The 15,833-nt window shown below is 38.5% G+C and overlaps 3 pseudogenes; all 3 read right to left on the bottom strand.

Moving 5' to 3' along the window:
• Window positions 1-343: 343 nt before the first annotated feature.
• On the bottom strand, window positions 344-1,282 carry LOC102881825 (annotated as a pseudogene).
• A 3,404-nt stretch (window positions 1,283-4,686) lies between these two features.
• LOC102896876 lies at window positions 4,687-6,283 on the bottom strand (annotated as a pseudogene).
• Window positions 6,284-9,272: 2,989 nt separating this feature from the next.
• Window positions 9,273-10,869, bottom strand: LOC102896621 (annotated as a pseudogene).
• Between the last annotated feature and the right edge of the window lie 4,964 nt (window positions 10,870-15,833).

Genomic DNA, 15,833 nt, shown 5'->3' with positions numbered 1-15,833 from the left:
GCAATGAAATGCCCTGTGACCTTGGTAAACACAGCATGACACACTCCCATGCAGAAAAGTCGGAATTGCAGCTGTCACTGCTTGTCACCATCCCACCCAAGTCACCCAGTCGAGGCTGCAGGGTTTGGGTGACACCCAGTGTGAAGCACATACTTCATCAAACCAATTTCTGAATATATTTTTATAAATATATACAAATCTGTTAAAGGCACTGGAAATGTCTTTGGCTGGAAGAAGCCAGTATTATAAGATAATGAATTCACGGAGTGTGCAAGTCCAGGTTAGTGTCAGCAGGCAGTGATTCATTTGCTCAGTCTCTCTCAGAAAACGGGCCATTGTGGGATTAGGCATCAGCCAAAGGCACCTTCTCAGAACAAAATTCAGGACTGCTCTGATGCAGTGCACTGGGTCTGCCCTTGATAACCGCATAGCAAAACATTGTTACCACCATCAGGAAGAAGTAACCAGTGTGCATGATATGCAAATTTATTAATGAATGGTCATCCTCTGAAACAAAAACTGTAATCTTGGGATTTAAAGCATTATAGACTTTTCCAATGACTCTTTATAACACTGAAAAGGATTATAATTTTGAGCATATTTTGTGTTGGCATCTCTGGTAGGTGTAAAGATCCCCTACCAGAGCGTGGAGTTGCTGTATGTGTCAGGAACACAGTGTGGTGTCTGTATGGTGATGGAAAACATACCAGCGGTGGCCGTGAGGGTCATGAAGGATGTGAACAGTTTCTGCTTACAGTGATTGTGAAGTGCACAGTCATCCGAGCTCCAGCCTGCAGGCAGGATAAAGGTAATGTTTATCTCTTCAGGGGCTTCCCGGCCCAAAAGTTCATTCTGATGCCCTAACGTGGTCGAGTACAGATGAGTGACATTGTGAGCGTACCCTCCATAGCGTTTAAGTGGGTCCAGGGTAAGGGCAGTTGCAACTGAGGTGTTAATTGGGCCTGAGTCCTCCAGAGCCTGCGGGGACTGGGGTGACACTCTGGCCTGCCTGATGGTCATTGTGCTTTCCAGAATTGTGGGGTTGTTAGCTAGCTAGTCAGACATAAGCGACAGGGGAAACAAAGGAATAAGGGCCCAGCCTAGAGCCCATCCAAAGTACACCCCATTGATAGTTAGAGAATCCCTCCTGCATACTCAGAGACAAAGGAAAGAAGGGCCCTAATCTTAGCTGGCCTCAACTGGCTATAGATACCTGTGTGGAACGTACTACTCTAATTTGCCCACAGCTGTCCGACTTTCTAAATTCATTCTTCTCTATCATTTCTAATCTTACATTTGAACACTCCTCTTTAAAATTTAGATTATCTAAAATGTAAGTTCTTAGAATTTTGAAATAACTCTGCTCATTTAATTTTTTTAATAAATTTGATGACTAATAATCTCTTTTTAAATATTCATTATCCTTTTTTTCTGAATTACTATAAACATAACTCTTCAATGTCCACCTGCATTTGAACATTCAATAATTAATTATATTACTCATGTATTATCTTAAAATAATTATTTTATTTAATCACTGTTTCTTTGTCTTTGTATTTATTCTTATGTTTTAATATGTTGAATTTGTATACAATGTTCAATTTTGGGTTCTGTTAACTCACAAAATATTTGAGATTTTTAAAAAAGTTTCCATATACTGAGTTATTTTGAACTCAAATATTTTTTTTTAATTGTGCAAATAAACTTGTTTCTGGCATTCATGCCTAAGAATTTGAGGTTTTCTTCTTTTCCCTAATAAAATGGTCTACCTCTTTTACTTTTTCATAAATGCTTGAAAAAAAAGTGTTCACTGTTCATGTCAAATATGATTTTAATATATACTAAATAGGTCCACTATAAAAATTATGTGAATGAGAGCTTTCAAATGCCAAAGTTGATTTACTTGACCAGTCGTAACATAGGAGTACCGAATTAATTTTTTTTCTACTTTTAAAGAGATTGCCTTTTTCTCTTCTTCTTTTTGTTTAAATTCAGATATTTTATCCTGGAAAACACATATGCACATATTTCAAACATGAAAAATTAATCGGGGAGTGAATACTATAACATCATAAACAAACCATCGTGCAGCAAGATAAGTGAAATGGATCCACTGGCCCTCCTAACCCCAAGGTGCTTGCAGGAGGGTTGAAAAACCAGGGTGCTGGATCCCCACAGACTGCTGAAAAAAACACAATAGAAATGGCAGGTTCCTAATGATGAGAAAAACTTACAAATAAAATCAAAATGAATTCAAATCCTACAGTGAAACACAAAAGAGAAAAGGAAAAGAGATCAATATGATCTGGAACAATCACTTTAATAGTAAGTTGCTGAGTTTTTGTTGGACCTCCAGTCCTAGATGCCTGAGCACGAGTCAGGGCATCTGTAAGGGGTCACTCCTTTACGGCACGTGTGATCTGTCTGTGACACTCTTCTAATCCGGAGGACCCCTGGTGACATACAACAGAGGAATTGGCCTTGTCTGTAAGGGCTTCCACAGCAACAGGTCCCTTGGACTTCCTGAAATCCAGTGGAGATCTCTTCGGTAACTAGACCTCTTTGCCCAGGTTCATGGCCACCCTTCTGCCCCAGCCTTCCTTTATATGCTTGGCAAACTCTGGGTTTCCACAAGATCTCTGAATGTTACCTATTAGAGTAAATGCTTAATTTTAAAGTGTGTGTCCTGACCTCGTGACAAGTCATACTGATGTCCAGGCATTTTTGGTACTTCCTTTCCTCACACCTCACAGTGTACTTCCTCCCCTGACTACATATTCCAGCCATTCCCTATAATTAAAAAAAGGATAATGAATACTAGCAACAGTGTGCACTAAACAAACCAGTGAAATTGACTTTTTCAACCTGCCTTTCTCCTTAATCTGCCAGTTATAAATCTATCCCTGGAACTCCATTCCTTGGGATTTTATTAATTCAGTGGCACTTTAACTTAAAATCTGTTGGTCTTAATGATATTGATGTTTCTAAAGGCCAAGCCAAATGGCTTTCTCAATTTTGTCTCCTAAGAGTCTAAAAGTCTCCAAAGAGAAAGCTAAATTAACAGGTTAGCCCTACATCGTGTAAGCAACTCATGTCATACAAATAACTGGATAGATAAGTATGATTATTGCACTTGAAATGTACTGAAAGGAAAAAATAGATAATAACACATCAGGTCACTATTGTGATTATTTTAACAATCTGCAGTAAAAACCCACAGTGGTTTTTCTTCGAGAATGCCTGAGATAAAAGTAGTATTAAAATGTGACTCTTCCAGGCCAATTTGTATTTCAGACTGCATGACCGACTCTAATTTAGAACAGGCCATACAGACTTAGAGTTAAGGGAAAGAAGTGCTGACAATCATGTCCATGGTTCTACTTTACCTTCTGCTCTGATGTTGCTTACAAAATCACAATTATTAGTGACAGTGAGCTACTGAGGCAAAGAGCTATTAAGAAAAGTATTAGGAATACAAGCATCGAGAAGGGACTAGAAAAGATAATGCACTTTTTTTTTTTTTTTTTAATAAAGATGAATTAGGGGGAAAAAGGGTAAAGGAACTAGATCATCAAAATGTGTAGGAAAGAAAAATGTTTTGGATTATCCTGACAAATGGCAAATCTGAATTGCTTTTATTCAAACTTCCCAGGCATCATTTTATTAATGTTACTGATCTACTAGTTGCCGTTTTCCTCTAACAATATGTAACCTGCATAGAAATCAATGCAAATATAGGAAAGAAGGAAGAAAAATAATTCCTTTTTTAAGAACACATGAAATCCTTTTATAATTATTAGACCAAATCATCATTCTCTGTTTCCATACTGTATATGTATTCCATAAAATAGAACAGGTGATTTTTACCCTATTCTAGAGACTTTTACTTAATTTTTAAGACTCTTTAAGTGATGAGGTTGCTTTAACTTATATAACAGAGGAAAGGGACAACAGAAGAGAAAAAGACAGTGGAATTTTCTGTGCCAGCTCAACTCCACAAGACCTGGATCTTCACCATCCATTTGGAAATGAAACTTAGATTTTTACCATGTAGGTGACTTTTAAATACGTAACTTTTTATTCAAGATGAAAGCACTGGTCTGTTCTAACTAGAGTAGCAGTAAAATGTGATGGTTTTATTTTAATAAAGAAAAAAAAAAGGAAACTTAGTAAGATAGGTATGTTTCCTATCATTTGCAAGCTAAATGGAGAAAAAGTTTTATTTTTGTTACTATAATTATTAAGCCAGACACATAAATCCTTAAAATGGATGGGCTTACGAAATGCAATATCATGTCCAAGTTGCTGAGTGTTTCGAACCAGAGCAAACCTCAACCCAACCAGCAATGAAATGCCCTGTGACCTTGGTAAACACAGCATGACACACTCCCATGCAGAAAAGTCGGAATTGCAGCTGTCACTGCTTGTCACCATCCCACCCAAGTCACCCAGTCGAGGCTGCAGGGTTTGGGTGACACCCAGTGTGAAGCACATACTTCATCAAACCAATTTCTGAATATATTTTTATAAATATATACAAATCTGTTAAAGGCACTGGAAATGTCTTTGGCTGGAAGAAGCCAGTATTATAAGATAATGAATTCACGGAGTGTGCAAGTCCAGGTTAGTGTCAGCAGGCAGTGATTCATTTGCTCAGTCTCTCTCAGAAAATGGGCCATTGTGGGATTAGGCATCAGCCAAAGGCACCTTCTCAGAACAAAATTCAGGACTGCTCTGATGCAGTGCACTGGGTCTGCCCTTGATAACCGCATAGCAAAACATTGTTACCACCATCAGGAAGAAGTAACCAGTGTGCATGATATGCAAATTTATTAATGAATGGTCATCCTCTGAAACAAAAACTGTAATCTTGGGATTTAAAGCATTATAGACTTTTCCAATGACTCTTTATAACACTGAAAAGGATTATAATTTTGAGCATATTTTGTGTTGGCATCTCTGGTAGGTGTAAAGATCCCCTACCAGAGCGTGGAGTTGCTGTATGTGTCAGGAACACAGTGTGGTGTCTGTATGGTGATGGAAAACATACCAGGGGTGGCCGTGAGGGTCATGAAGGATGTGAACAGTTTCTGCTTACAGTGAATGTGAAGTGCACAGTCATCCGAGCTCCAGCCTGCAGGCAGGATAAAGGTAATGTTTATCTCTTCAGGGGCTTCCCGGCCCAAAAGTTCATTCTGATGCCCTAACGTGGTCGAGTACAGATGAGTGACATTGTGAGCGTACCCTCCATAGCGTTTAAGTGGGTCCAGGGTAAGGGCAGTTGCAACTGAGGTGTTAATTGGGCCTGAGTCCTCCAGAGCCTGCGGGGACTGGGGTGACACTCTGGCCTGCCTGATGGTCATTGTGCTTTCCAGAATTGTGGGGTTGTTAGCTAGCTAGTCAGACATAAGCGACAGGGGAAACAAAGGAATAAGGGCCCAGCCTAGAGCCCATCCAAAGTACACCCCATTGATAGTTAGAGAATCCCTCCTGCATACTCAGAGACAAAGGAAAGAAGGGCCCTAATCTTAGCTGGCCTCAACTGGCTATAGATACCTGTGTGGAACGTACTACTCTAATTTGCCCACAGTTTAAGCTTCATTATAATGCTATGTTTATGCCTGGAAGTTCATGAATCTAATTATAACAGACTGAATTCTGGGTAAGCACATGTGCAGTAGGCAAAGGTTATATAGCAGCCAACTGTCATTCAAGGTGACCTCACATACGAAACATCTAGGACCTCACATCACTGCCCAAATATAAACAGACCTTCTTATTTCTACGTTGTTACAGCTCTTCTCCATTGGGGCATACTCTGTCTTATCATACTCCCAAATTCCACAGGGCTGCAGCACTCCTTAGCATGGCCTGTCTTCTTCTAAAATGTACTTTCAATAAATCTCACTTTTTCTAAATCTCGCCAACTTGTAATTTTTTGCTGTGTCGGTAGGGAAGAACTGAGGGACAATGCACCATACCATCATACTTTCCCATGTCTCTGGGACGACATCAGATTTCATATCACTCCAGCAGTAACAGCATCATTTTTGAGATGCGTTAATGTTTCATTCTCTGATACATATGTCCAAATCATTAACCCACCACAGAAAAGGATCCCAATCCTATCCATTTCCAGCGACTTCATCTCCTTGATTTTGAAGAAATAGCCCAAGGTCAGTGAAGCTATTGCTTTGGCCCTTACATTTATCATAAAGACCACCAGGGGAGGCTGACTGCTGATATACAGCATCAGGATATCCAGGGGGGTTATGCTGAACATCATTCTGATCAGTTCCACCTTGCTCCAGCGGGCAGCAGCACTCCCCAGCTCCAGCATGGCCAGCTGCTGGGTGGATGCCAGGGGCAAATTTTCCTATTTCTTGATTTTTCGTTATGAAGGGCCTTTTTTATTTACCACTTGGATGTTTTTCATGCTAGACATCACCTTAAATTTGACTCCTTTAATGCTTCCCCCACAATGCTTTCAGATGTTAATATCTTGACTTTGCTCAAAGTTGAAGCAATGTTAGCATCATATTTAGATTAATAGTTTCCTTGCTCACACACCATTCAAAACTCTCCATACAGATTGATTTACAAGTGATCTTTACTAAACTTTCACTTGCATGTGAAGTATATATTACAAAGTCTGTACCATAAAATAAAGTGGAGAAAGCACTAATCAACTTTTTAGCCTCTAATATTCTTGACACCAGTTGGAATATGAGTAAACAGTTCTTCCCATTACACTTAGAAATCTAGATGCAGTCACTCTACACACCATATTAGCTTATAAAATGTAGCACAATATCAGAAAATAAATTATGAACTGTAAGATTTATTCCAGAGTTATAACATATTAATTAGAAATGTATCATTGACCTAAATGTAAAATCTAAAAGAATGGAACTGATAGAAAAAAGTCTAGCAGAAAGTGTGAGTGGAGATTTCTTTGATGTGACAACAAAATCACAACTCAAAAAGAAAAAAAATGTTAAATTAGATTTCATGATATTTAAGAAGTGCTTTTAAGAAGATGCTGTTGAGGAAATGAAGACACAAGCCACAGACAAGCAGTAAATATTTGCAAGTTACATATCTGAGAAGGGACTTGTACCCAGAATAGATAAAAAATATTCGAACTTTATAATCAGAAAACAACACAAAACGGACAAAATTTTTGAATTGATACTGCATCAAAGAAGATACGTGAACCCCAAATAAGCATATCAAAAGATGTTTTACATTTATTCATAAGGAAAATGTAAATTAAAACACGGGGGCAATAGAGAGACATCAATAAGATGGATGACTAGCAAACCCCAGAATTTCTCTCAGCACAAAAACAATGATCTGACACCTGACCGCTAATGAAAATGTCTCTGGGAGAACACTGGAGTACAATTAAGAAGCTGTGACAACACTGGGGTGCACAAAAACTGAGAAGAGCTGCAGAAAGGAGTGTAGGATGCGTTTGGCTGCATGGCTCCATCCTCAGGTCAGCACAAGACTGCACCGAGAGGAATCTCCCTGTGGGAGAAAAGGAGAGCAGAAAGATCCCAGCAGCCCTGGTCACCACCACTGGTGCCCACAGCCTTAGCCTCTAAAATGCTCCCACAGACTTAGAGTTAAGGGAAAGAAGTGCTGACAATCATGTCCATGGTTCTACTTTACCTTCTGCTCTGATGTTGCTTACAAAATCACAATTATTAGTGACAGTGAGCTACTGAGGCAAAGAGCTATTAAGAAAAGTATTAGGAATACAAGCATCGAGAAGGGACTAGAAAAGATAATGCACTTTTTTTTTTTTTTTTAATAAAGATGAATTAGGGGGAAAAAAGGGTAAAGGAACTAGATCATCAAAATGTGTAGGAAAGAAAAATGTTTTGGATTATCCTGACAAATGGCAAATCTGAATTGCTTTTATTCAAACTTCCCAGGCATCATTTTATTAATGTTACTGATCTACTAGTTGCCGTTTTCCTCTAACAATATGTAACCTGCATAGAAATCAATGCAAATATAGGAAAGAAGGAAGAAAAATAATTCCTTTTTTAAGAACACATGAAATCCTTTTATAATTATTAGACCAAATCATCATTCTCTGTTTCCATACTGTATATGTATTCCATAAAATAGAACAGGTGATTTTTACCCTATTCTAGAGACTTTTACTTAATTTTTAAGACTCTTTAAGTGATGAGGTTGCTTTAACTTATATAACAGAGGAAAGGGACAACAGAAGAGAAAAAGACAGTGGAATTTTCTGTGCCAGCTCAACTCCACAAGACCTGGATCTTCACCATCCATTTGGAAATGAAACTTAGATTTTTACCATGTAGGTGACTTTTAAATACGTAACTTTTTATTCAAGATGAAAGCACTGGTCTGTTCTAACTAGAGTAGCAGTAAAATGTGATGGTTTTATTTTAATAAAGAAAAAAAAAGGAAAACTTAGTAAGATAGGTATGTTTCTATTCATTTGCTTTAAGTGATGAGGTTGCTTTAACTTATATAACAGAGGAAAGGGACAACAGAAGAGAAAAAGACAGTGGAATTTTCTGTGCCAGCTCAACTCCACAAGACCTGGATCTTCACCATCCATTTGGAAATGAAACTTAGATTTTTACCATGTAGGTGACTTTTAAATACGTAACTTTTTATTCAAGATGAAAGCACTGGTCTGTTCTAACTAGAGTAGCAGTAAAATGTGATGGTTTTATTTTAATAAAGAAAAAAAAAAGGAAACTTAGTAAGATAGGTATGTTTCCTATCATTTGCAAGCTAAATGGAGAAAAAGTTTTATTTTTGTTACTATAATTATTAAGCCAGACACATAAATCCTTAAAATGGATGGGCTTACGAAATGCAATATCATGTCCAAGTTGCTGAGTGTTTCGAACCAGAGCAAACCTCAACCCAACCAGCAATGAAATGCCCTGTGACCTTGGTAAACACAGCATGACACACTCCCATGCAGAAAAGTCGGAATTGCAGCTGTCACTGCTTGTCACCATCCCACCCAAGTCACCCAGTCGAGGCTGCAGGGTTTGGGTGACACCCAGTGTGAAGCACATACTTCATCAAACCAATTTCTGAATATATTTTTATAAATATATACAAATCTGTTAAAGGCACTGGAAATGTCTTTGGCTGGAAGAAGCCAGTATTATAAGATAATGAATTCACGGAGTGTGCAAGTCCAGGTTAGTGTCAGCAGGCAGTGATTCATTTGCTCAGTCTCTCTCAGAAAATGGGCCATTGTGGGATTAGGCATCAGCCAAAGGCACCTTCTCAGAACAAAATTCAGGACTGCTCTGATGCAGTGCACTGGGTCTGCCCTTGATAACCGCATAGCAAAACATTGTTACCACCATCAGGAAGAAGTAACCAGTGTGCATGATATGCAAATTTATTAATGAATGGTCATCCTCTGAAACAAAAACTGTAATCTTGGGATTTAAAGCATTATAGACTTTTCCAATGACTCTTTATAACACTGAAAAGGATTATAATTTTGAGCATATTTTGTGTTGGCATCTCTGGTAGGTGTAAAGATCCCCTACCAGAGCGTGGAGTTGCTGTATGTGTCAGGAACACAGTGTGGTGTCTGTATGGTGATGGAAAACATACCAGGGGTGGCCGTGAGGGTCATGAAGGATGTGAACAGTTTCTGCTTACAGTGAATGTGAAGTGCACAGTCATCCGAGCTCCAGCCTGCAGGCAGGATAAAGGTAATGTTTATCTCTTCAGGGGCTTCCCGGCCCAAAAGTTCATTCTGATGCCCTAACGTGGTCGAGTACAGATGAGTGACATTGTGAGCGTACCCTCCATAGCGTTTAAGTGGGTCCAGGGTAAGGGCAGTTGCAACTGAGGTGTTAATTGGGCCTGAGTCCTCCAGAGCCTGCGGGGACTGGGGTGACACTCTGGCCTGCCTGATGGTCATTGTGCTTTCCAGAATTGTGGGGTTGTTAGCTAGCTAGTCAGACATAAGCGACAGGGGAAACAAAGGAATAAGGGCCCAGCCTAGAGCCCATCCAAAGTACACCCCATTGATAGTTAGAGAATCCCTCCTGCATACTCAGAGACAAAGGAAAGAAGGGCCCTAATCTTAGCTGGCCTCAACTGGCTATAGATACCTGTGTGGAACGTACTACTCTAATTTGCCCACAGTTTAAGCTTCATTATAATGCTATGTTTATGCCTGGAAGTTCATGAATCTAATTATAACAGACTGAATTCTGGGTAAGCACATGTGCAGTAGGCAAAGGTTATATAGCAGCCAACTGTCATTCAAGGTGACCTCACATACGAAACATCTAGGACCTCACATCACTGCCCAAATATAAACAGACCTTCTTATTTCTACGTTGTTACAGCTCTTCTCCATTGGGGCATACTCTGTCTTATCATACTCCCAAATTCCACAGGGCTGCAGCACTCCTTAGCATGGCCTGTCTTCTTCTAAAATGTACTTTCAATAAATCTCACTTTTTCTAAATCTCGCCAACTTGTAATTTTTTGCTGTGTCGGTAGGGAAGAACTGAGGGACAATGCACCATACCATCATACTTTCCCATGTCTCTGGGACGACATCAGATTTCATATCACTCCAGCAGTAACAGCATCATTTTTGAGATGCGTTAATGTTTCATTCTCTGATACATATGTCCAAATCATTAACCCACCACAGAAAAGGATCCCAATCCTATCCATTTCCAGCGACTTCATCTCCTTGATTTTGAAGAAATAGCCCAAGGTCAGTGAAGCTATTGCTTTGGCCCTTACATTTATCATAAAGACCACCAGGGGAGGCTGACTGCTGATATACAGCATCAGGATATCCAGGGGGGTTATGCTGAACATCATTCTGATCAGTTCCACCTTGCTCCAGCGGGCAGCAGCACTCCCCAGCTCCAGCATGGCCAGCTGCTGGGTGGATGCCAGGGGCAAATTTTCCTATTTCTTGATTTTTCGTTATGAAGGGCCTTTTTTATTTACCACTTGGATGTTTTTCATGCTAGACATCACCTTAAATTTGACTCCTTTAATGCTTCCCCCACAATGCTTTCAGATGTTAATATCTTGACTTTGCTCAAAGTTGAAGCAATGTTAGCATCATATTTAGATTAATAGTTTCCTTGCTCACACACCATTCAAAACTCTCCATACAGATTGATTTACAAGTGATCTTTACTAAACTTTCACTTGCATGTGAAGTATATATTACAAAGTCTGTACCATAAAATAAAGTGGAGAAAGCACTAATCAACTTTTTAGCCTCTAATATTCTTGACACCAGTTGGAATATGAGTAAACAGTTCTTCCCATTCCACTTAGAAATCTAGATGCAGTCACTCTACACACCATATTAGCTTATAAAATGTAGCACAATATCAGAAAATAAATTATGAACTGTAAGATTTATTCCAGAGTTATAACATATTAATTAGAAATGTATCATTGACCTAAATGTAAAATCTAAAAGAATGGAACTGATAGAAAAAAGTCTAGCAGAAAGTGTGAGTGGAGATTTCTTTGATGTGACAACAAAATCACAACTCAAAAAGAAAAAAAATGTTAAATTAGATTTCATGATATTTAAGAAGTGCTTTTAAGAAGATGCTGTTGAGGAAATGAAGACACAAGCCACAGACAAGCAGTAAATATTTGCAAGTTACATATCTGAGAAGGGACTTGTACCCAGAATAGATAAAAAATATTCGAACTTTATAATCAGAAAACAACACAAAACGGACAAAATTTTTGAATTGATACTGCATCAAAGAAGATACGTGAACCCCAAATAAGCATATCAAAAGATGTTTTACATTTATTCATAAGGAAAATGTAAATTAAAACACGGGGGCAATAGAGAGACATCAATAAGATGGATGACTAGCAAACCCCAGAATTTCTCTCAGCACAAAAACAATGATCTGACACCTGACCGCTAATGAAAATGTCTCTGGGAGAACACTGGAGTACAATTAAGAAGCTGTGACAACACTGGGGTGCACAAAAACTGAGAAGAGCTGCAGAAAGGAGTGTAGGATGCGTTTGGCTGCATGGCTCCATCCTCAGGTCAGCACAAGACTGCACCGAGAGGAATCTCCCTGTGGGAGAAAAGGAGAGCAGAAAGATCCCAGCAGCCCTGGTCACCACCACTGGTGCCCACAGCCTTAGCCTCTAAGAATGCTCCCAATCTTTGTCAACACTGAGCTCAGCTGATAGAACTTCCTGGAATCCCCTCTGCTGTGCCCTCCTTCCCGGACCTGGAGTTGTTATACCCATCTTCCAGCCCTGTTACTGCTATAAGGATGATCTTGGTCTCTCATGGGAATGCCTATGCCCTAGATGTGAGGCCACAATATAACAATTCTCAGAACTGACACTCACATGCACCCCTTTGAGGCAGTGCCACTGCACATCTCCCAGAAATCAGAACCCACACACATACTACAGAACTGGTGTCACCACATCCTCTTCAGAACTGTTGCCCTTCCTTGCCCCCGGAACCAGTGCCGCCACACGCCTTTCGAATAGCATTCCTGTGTCTCCCCACACCTGCAGCTGGACCCAGCATAGCCATGTACATTACCCAGACAGTAACCTCCTTCCCATGTGCCAGTGAAAATCTCCCCCTGGCAAAGGCAGTCTACAAAGTCTGGAAGAGGTGAGTACTCCTTCAAATGTGCAGACACTAGTGGGGACGTATGAGAAACAACAACAGCAATAACAAAAATCAGGAAAAATAACAATGCCAAAAAAATAGAAAACATTTTCAGTAATTGGTTCTCAAGGCATGGCGATTAATGGATTTTTGACAAAAGATTCAAAACAATTGTTTTAAATAAGCTCGTCAAGTTACAAGATAACACAGATAGCTGAACAAAATCTGAAAAACAATACATGAATAAATGAGAAGTTCATCAGAGACAGAAATTATAAAATAGAATGAAACAAATTCTGGAGCAGAAGACTACAATAAATGCAATGAAAATGCAATAGACAGCACTGGCATCAGATTTGATCAAGCAGTGGAGAGAACCAGAAACGACATAGACAGGTCTTTTGAAATTATCCAGTCAGAGGAGAAAAAATAATAAAAATATGTATAGAAAGCTTCTGGGACTTATGGGAAATGACCAAGAAGATCAATACATGTATTATGGGAGTCCCAGAAAAAAAAGAAAAAAAAAAAAGAGGCAGAAAGATTATTTAAAGGAATAATGATAAAAAATTTCCCAAATCTTGAAGGAAAAAATTGGCATCCAGATTCCAGAAGCCCACGAGACCCCAAAAGGTTGAACATAAGGAGGCCTACACTGAGGCACAGTGTAATGTAATTAAATTGTCAAAAGTTAAAGACAATATTGCTGGCCAGGAGAAAGATGGATGATGTATTCAATGATGCGAAAGAAAAAAACTGCCTAATAAACACTGTATCTGACAAAACGGTACTAGACCAAAAATAATAGGGAAAAAGAACCTGAGGGAGTTTGTCAACACTAGACTTAAGTACCTGAAATGTTTAAGGAAGGTCTTCAAACTGAAATAATAACCAGCTAACTAGCAATACACGAGGATAGAAAAGAAAGCATAAACTCACCAATAAAGGTATAGACAAATACAAAATCATATACCACAACTATGGTAGTATGTAAATGACTTTTTAACACTAATAAAAACTAACACATAAAAATGGGTCGATGGATACACAATAAAAATAGAAGCAAACCCTGGCTACAAGTATACAATGTGAATGTGTGGGAGTAAAGTCCAGTTTTACTTCTAGGTACTTTCACCATAAGCAACTTTTCTGTAAATATCTTTGTTGCGAGGGCTTATGCCACATGACTAATTGGCTGAGAGGTAATTTTTCCATTAAAGAGAGAAAATCATGATAAATAAAAGAGAATCATTTAAAAAGACACAATGAAATATGGATAAATGAATAGCAAAATGAAAGAGGCTGTTTAAAATGTGAGTAGATTCATGGCGATACTGTGCAAATAACTGATTTTATTTTGTGGATTGTTCCTAAACACTGGTATTCATTCTATGGAAAATGTGGGTTCAACTAACCCTGCACCCTCAAAGAGAGCCCTGGTCTCTCTTTCTGTCCTCAGTGTAGCGTGTTCCTAATAAGAAATCAATTCTTGGGGCAAATCATCATCATCTGGAAGAAATGATAACTATTTTAAGACCAGTACCACCATGTCTACTGTCATTAATTAGAACACCTTGAGGGCTAGCTAGAATATATATGTAATACTAAAATAAAGTTACTATGAGAACATTGTCAATGGAGAAATGAAACCAAACAAACAAAATCTATCAACCAGTTATTTTATCTTTTTTGTGGCAAAATGACTTACAGCCAATTAGTTATGCAGTGAAAATATTTGTGGAAATAATGTTTATGGGAAAGATGCTATGGTGAAAATGAGATATGAGAGTTTTTGTATGTGATGGACGTTGTTATAAAATTAAAATATATGGTTATAACTACAAAGTATTTTATGCAAATCCCAAACTAATCTCTTCTCCAAAAATAACTACCTGGACATCTTAATGCTCATATTAAGGATCATCCAGTGGCCAGAATGTCCTGGAATTCCTGGTAGGTCTAATATCACAAGAAGTCTTATAAGATATAGGCAGGAGTGTGTACACACACACACACACACACACACACACCACGGGATGATAGAAGCTGAGAGACAAAGAGAGAACATACAAGGATGGAAGCAGAGGTCAGAAAGTGAATATACTATGACACCTAAACAAAACAAAACACACGTAGAATACACTGAAGATTAAAAGGAAAATATCAAAACAAATCATTACTGAAAACCATCCAATAATAAAGGAAGACAGCAAAAGAGGAGGAAAACAACTGTAAAATAAAGAGCAAACAATTAACTGTATGGCAATAGTAAGTCCTAAGCTGTCAATAGTTATTTGAAATGTAAATTTTATGGTTTGAAATGTAAATTTCATGGTTTGCAATGGGTTGCATGTTCTACTTTGTTTCAGAGAATAAGAGTTTCTTTCTCCCTTTTACAATGAAACACCATATCCCTCAGCCTGATATTCTGTGCCTGCCCATTGATAATTCTGCCACTAATCCCTAACCATTACATGGTTTAATGTGTCACAACTAGAAAATTTACTGTATTTGTTGATAGTTTCTAGTAGTGTTCTTGTGGAGTCTTTAGGGTTTTCTATATAGAGAGGATCATGTCATCCGCAAATAGTGACAGTTTGACTTCTTTGTTTCCTATTTGGATCTTTTATATCTTTCTCTTGCCTGATTGCACTTGCTAGGACCTCCAATGTTATATTGAATAACAGTGGCAATAGTGGACAGCCTTGCCTTGTTCCTGATCTTAGAGGGAAGGTTTTTAAGTTTTCACCATTTAATATAATTTTGGCTGAGTGTTAGTCATATATAGCCTTTATTATGTTAAGGTACTTTTCTTCTATATCGATTTTGTGAAGCGATTTGATCATAAATGGATGCTGTATCTTGTTGAAGGCTTTTTCTACATCTATTGATATGATCATATGATTCTTATTTTTTAATTTGCTTATGTGGTGTATCACATTAATCGATTTGAGTATGTTGAACCATTCCTGTGCCCCTGGGATGAAGCCCATTTGATCATGGTGTATAATCTTTTTAATAGGTTGCTGTATTTGGTTTGCTAGTATCTTATTTAGGAATTTTGCATCTGTGTTCATGAGAGACATTGGTCTGTGGTTTTGTGTGTGTGTGTGTGTGTGTGTGTGTGTGTGTGTGTGTGTGTGTGTGTGTGTGTGTG

The sequence above is a fragment of the Pteropus alecto genome, unplaced genomic scaffold (genome assembly GCF_000325575.1).
Source record: "Pteropus alecto unplaced genomic scaffold, ASM32557v1 scaffold75, whole genome shotgun sequence".
NCBI classification, from domain to species: Eukaryota; Metazoa; Chordata; class Mammalia; order Chiroptera; family Pteropodidae; genus Pteropus; species Pteropus alecto.
Note: the sequence above shows the minus strand (reverse complement) of the source record. Positions and strands in the feature narration are given on the sequence as shown.